Source organism: Etheostoma cragini, chromosome 9 (genome assembly GCF_013103735.1).
Source record: "Etheostoma cragini isolate CJK2018 chromosome 9, CSU_Ecrag_1.0, whole genome shotgun sequence".
NCBI lineage: Eukaryota > Metazoa > Chordata > Actinopteri > Perciformes > Percidae > Etheostoma > Etheostoma cragini.
Genome location: NC_048415.1, coordinates 13,098,496 through 13,104,488, shown reverse-complemented (window position 1 = coordinate 13,104,488; position 5,993 = coordinate 13,098,496).

The following is a 5,993-nucleotide window of genomic DNA, read 5'->3' as shown; positions in this document are numbered from 1 at the left end:
GGGCGTGCACGCATGCCTGCGTATGCCTGTACCTGCCTTCTATCATGTTCAGATCTCTTCCTCTAGCTGCAGTGTCTAGCTGTGGAGCCAAAAGAGTGTCCGGGGACTCTTCATCCACTTGCTGCTGAGCACCCCAGGGGATGGATTGAGCCTTGCAGGCTGGGATATTATCAATACAGCCCCTCCAGGCAGCCTGGGGGACAGGAGACGGGGCCACTGACTCACTCTGCCTATTAGTCAACTGCTGAGCATCAGTGTTGGGGGAGGAGGGTTTGGGAACAGCTGGTTTGACTGGAGCCTCTGCCAACCAGACCTCCATCTTTGTCTCATCCAACTCAAAGTATTCCTGTCTCACCTTGTCTTTTCTTGTTTCCTTCTTCCTCATCCTCCAATTTAATCTCCCTTGTCTGGCCTTGCTCCTTCTCTCACAGTGTCTTTATGATCTTCACACCATTATTCCGCTCTTTCTTGCTCATTCCCCTGCCTTTGACGGAGCCAAGATGCTGCCTGCTGGGCACCCAGATATCTCAGTTGGTAGAGCTGGCGGCGATTTATAGAGGTTTACTCCTCGACGCAGCTGGTCCGGGTCCGACTCCAACCTGCGGCCCTTTGCTGCATGTCATTCCTCCGTCTCTCTACCCTTTCATGTCTTCTGTTGTCCTATCAAAATAAGGGCATGGAAATAGCCACAAAAAAAACTTACAAAAAAAGAAAAGGCTGCCTACTGCTGTAATTACACGTGTCCTGCTCTTCTTAAGAGCTTTGTTTTACTGGGTATGCCTTTAGCCCAGTCTTGTCGTGTTGATGTGGCTCGGGAAAGGGAAGTTTGGGGTCCTCTACTGGAGCTGCTGCCCCCGCGACCCGATACCGGATAAGCGGTCGAAGATGGATGGATGGATGGATTGTTGCAGTGTCACCCCTCTGTATTTTAAATTTCTACTTTGTTTTGCAGTTTCTGATATTATATTTGTTTAATAATGAGACTGACCTTGTATTTTCATTTCTGAAAATTGGTAATAGTTCATCCACGCGTTCAAATCACTTATATCAGCGGGCATTCATATATAAAATATCGATGAATCCAATGAATATTTGAGGGTAACAGATGTATGACTCACTAAGATAATGTCAAATATTGGGCATTTTTTTGTGGCTTTCCCCTCTCGTTGCTGCCAACAACACAAATATTAAATCATTTCCAATCTTCACTTCAACCTTGATGATTCACAGTGACAGATGTCTGGCCAATCTGCTCTTAGCGCCTGCACAAAAGAAACTGGAGAAACCCTCAACCAAAAACCACAGTTCAGACTCTGGAGCCAGCAGCCATTTTGAATCCCTCTCAGATGGCTTAAACAGCCATAACTGTGACCTCATCCTCTTCGAAAACAAGAGGAATTTAAAAATGGTGACCTTGCGAACCCTCTTAAAACTGCCTGCTTTTCCCCCTCCTACGTCTGCAATCCCGTTTGCCTTTCTGACTCCACTTCACTCGTCTGACTGTCTCTGTTACGGCTCCCCAGTTCCATTTTGTCCAAGCCATTATCCTGCAACAATAAGCTGGACACAGGTCACTGGTGTTAATGACCTCTCTGGTGATCCTTTGGGTGTCGCTCCACTCTAGTAAAGTGAAGACAAACATGTCTGGTGTGGTAAATATCCCTGAGTGACTCACAAAAAGAGTTTCTCTCCGACAGCTCATGAGAGCCAGAGTATGATCAAAAAAAATCTCGTATATATGTCTGCAGTAATGTTCTGAGCTTGATTTGTTGGCTTGTGTAGCTCCAGCAACATTTTGCTCACGTAGACTAAATGCAGGACTTGTTTTTAAACTGGAGAGGCTAAATAGCATAGTTTTGCAAGATTAGACTTTCCAGATTTAGATTCAGTCAAATTTATGTTTTGGAGTGTTTATATGCGTGTGTGTGCGTGTGTGTGTGTATTTTTCGGGAAATCTGTGTTTGTGTTTCACTGGCAATGTGGTAATTTTGCATTAAATCGCTTTAGTAAATATAGCTGTTATCTTGCTCCCATTATGTCTCAGAAAGCCAGTCTTTTGAAGCTGACATTTTAAAAATGCATACCACAGGAAGATGCACACCACTCAAGGTCCCTCAAACTTCTGTTTCCATTCAGCGGCGGTAAAACTCGTGTCGCAGCTGTTCAAATTACTTTTGAAGTTAAGGTTGAGCATCAAAAGTAGCTTACATGAATTGATGACTAAAAAACAAACTTTCTTTCAAATGCAAGGCTGACGTTAATTAGCCTAGGTACTCAGTGAGTGCAAATTGTTCTAGACTATCTGCAGTGCAGCTTTTCAGCAACTGAACAAGCTCCGTATTCTACAATTAGTGGAGCATTCTCAGAACGTTCGAAACTGAAAATAATTAGCTTCTCAGACTGCTGGTGTGTCTGCAGCTCGCAGCTTGTTAACAGCTTCATCCTTGAACCTGATGCCTTGCTTGCGACACATCACGCCAATAATTTGACATTATCACCATCTAACAGCATGCATGCAGCAAAGGGCTGCAGGTCGAAGTCGAACCCGGGCCAGCTACGTCGAGGAGTTAACCTTTGTATATGGGCGCCCGCTCTACCAACTGAGTGATTTTTTTAAATTCATTACTAGATGGAGTAAAAATATTTCAAATACACAATATATGATCAGCTTGTAAAATATACTGCTACGTTTAGATTAAAATACCCAGTGGGCTATATAAAGTAGTTCAAATGTCTCCACCTCAACCAGATACAACGTTAAAGTACTGCATACTGGACAAATCAAATTCTGCTGACTGACAGCCGGTCACCTAGCTCTGTAATGATTCTTACATTTATATTTATCTGGTGCGACGAAGAGCGCACAAAGAAATAACTGATTACAAGAAATATTAGACCAAACATTGACCACCTTTTATGAATAATGACTAACAGGTAAACACAGGTTGAGAAAGAAGTGTCTTGTACAGCAATATTATGGGGTTATTACTGTGGGAAGCCTATGTCACACACATGGGCAAAGTACAAGGAGCAGGATAACAAGCACAAGATAGTTTTAACTATTGTTCACGAGTAAATGTGAAAATCCTACCATGTTTACCAAATGATTCTCATAAATATGTACATCACTTATACAGATAGATTATAAGATTGCATCCTGAACAGTACAAGACCAGCAAATAGATTTGTTAGCAGGTTAGCTTTTGAATCACGCTTAAACATCACATTGACTACCAAAAATAGTCCACTTGAAACCAGACAGTCTTCTTTTCTCTGGTCTGCTGTGGGGCTCAATTGACAGCTTTCACACCAACAAACTGCACCAGACAAGCAAACACGCCAGGGTTTAGTTAAGACACACCAAACAGGGTGGGGGTGAAAGCACACCTACATGACAATACTAATAATTCTGTTCTTTTACTTAAAGTGAGACTGTGTATTCTTTGAATTGTATTTGTTGAATACACTACCGAGTTTTTCTGTTACCGTCTTGCTTGCTTTCGTATGACCCCCAGTAGCTTATGTTGGCTAATGTAACAAAAATATTGTTAGATATTAGTAGATATTATAGTAGATCTTATAGTATCTGAAATTACACTGAAAATACTGCTCTCTACTTCTATTCATGTAGCATTTACCTTTTCTGTAATTGTGACTCATCAGCTTTAACCTTTTCAGACCACTGTTCAAATATTATATTAAAAAAAAAGTCAAATTTTGAGACTGGGGGCGTGTGGCACAAAAGTAGAGTAAAAATATCCAGGATAAGTCAAAAAGCGCAGCTTGACTTAGTGTGATCCACTCATTGCGCCTTAATCGGCTGCACATTTGCCGAGCCAGGATGAACAGGTGAAGCTATGTCAAGCCAGGTGTAGATAGCTGGGATAAGTGCTATGTTCACGGCTTTCTTAAGTAGACCACGGTATCGAGCACAGATTTACTGATGCAGAAATGGAGACGACGCATGCGGCATATGTTTCACCCAATGAGCAGCAGCTTCTAATGGAAAGTAACGAGGAGGTGAACATATAATATGCAGAAAGGGAAATACGGCTGTTATCAAACGGAGAGAAAAAGCCCAACAGACTATAGTGGACCAACTGAATGTGTAAGGATGTAAAAATATCTACTTAGCCTACTAGTAACGCCACTTCTCTTTTTTTACAAAGTTGAAGGCTACACTGTTTTAATTGCTTTAAAAATGCTAGTTTCATGTTTCTGTTTTTATGTGATAAATGTGCTGGTTTTACAGCAAAGTGTCTTTGACTAGCCTACCATGTAAAGCACAATATAAATAAAATGTATTATTATTTAGCCTTTGCATAAAAAGTGAGTAGAGGGAATTAATGTTCCTCGGGAAATGGACCCTAAGGACTCTAGGCTTTATTTCAAACCCTTATTCACAACGCAAGAACATGTTTACAACCCTATGCACAAATCTCTATAAGCTATGTCTAATACTAAATATCTTTGTACAATTAATGTTCATACAGAAAAATCACAAAGAGACAAAATGGAAAAAGAAGTAAGTGACTTAAATACACGCTGTGAGCATATGTGTAAAACAATATTAATGTTTTTTTTATTCTTCTGACAGGTAACAGCATCCAAATAAAAAAATTAAGAAGCATTGTGGTGTTGCCGGTGTGATGAATGTAAACTACATTATATACGTATAAAGGCCACGTTATTGGTCCAGGGATGTGAGCCTTATTGAGAAGGTTATGAAACCAATGTAAGTTATAATAAAATATATATTATATGTATAATATATAATAGGCCTACATATTACGGAGTAACACAAACTGCCCTTTATTAGAGAAGGACAAGCAACAAGAAAATGAAATCATGAATGTTTTGGTCTCTGACCAGTCTGCCATTATTATCATCTGGAAATATTGCTGCATTGTCCCACATAATCTCCGCAGCGTCCTGTATAAACCTGAAGCTGCACAGACCACAGACACAGCGCAGCTCATCTCTACTTTTACAGAGAGAGTGGACACTGATGCGACATAGCGGCCGTACGCCAGGCAGTGGCCACCGGGCAACGGCCGCCGGACAGCAGCCGCACGCAAAGCAGCCTCGACACACTACCGTCCCACCGGGAAAAGTCCTGAGTCACCCGATTGCCACTCTGCATCTGGGTGCCTGTGCAACCATTTCTAAACATCTAAACAACTGCTATAGTAGGGGTTTAAATCAAACTCGCAACAACAATAGTGACGAATAAGGCTTGTAAATAAAAAATAAAGCAGAACACATGCAGAAGACAACGGAATAACTTAAACACGTTTATTTGGGATCAGAGCGGCAGCAGATTTAACACGATACATGATACTCCGGGATTAATGTTAGCCGGGTTGTTAGCCTGATCGGGACCAGGCTAGCCGCAAAGAATAAATCTACTTGGTTACTTGGCTGGGGTTTAATTCAATCTGGTTTCTTGCAACAGAGTCAAAGATAAATTCATCCAGGATAACTTGAATATCCCAGCTTAATCCCTTATCTTGGTTTTATGCAACAGGCCCCAGGACGTTTAGCCTACTTGAAATTGAGTATTTTTATAATATGGTCTTGCAACTATTACCTTAAGTGACTATATGTAACATTTAAATGTTTGTGAAGCTCATAAAATTGTCTAAAATGATCTGTAACAACAAACAAGACTAACAGTGAAAAGAACGCCATTTTGATAAAGACTTCAGTAAGGCCTCTTTAGGGGTTTGATTTATCCCATGCTGTCATGTATGGGATAAATGGGGTATGTAGGTATGTAATACCTATATTTATTTCATACATAAAATAACTTTACAATGCTCAACATGGTTGTAGGCTATACATCAGGACATTAATGGTGCAATTTCTAATACTGACAGCTAGTGTTTAAAATAGTTACTGCCGTACAAATTAAAAATACTGAACAGAGTCGTCTCCACCGCCCCCTCCTCCCCAGTTCCAAAGATCACATTGGTTGCAAGGCTACAGCAGAA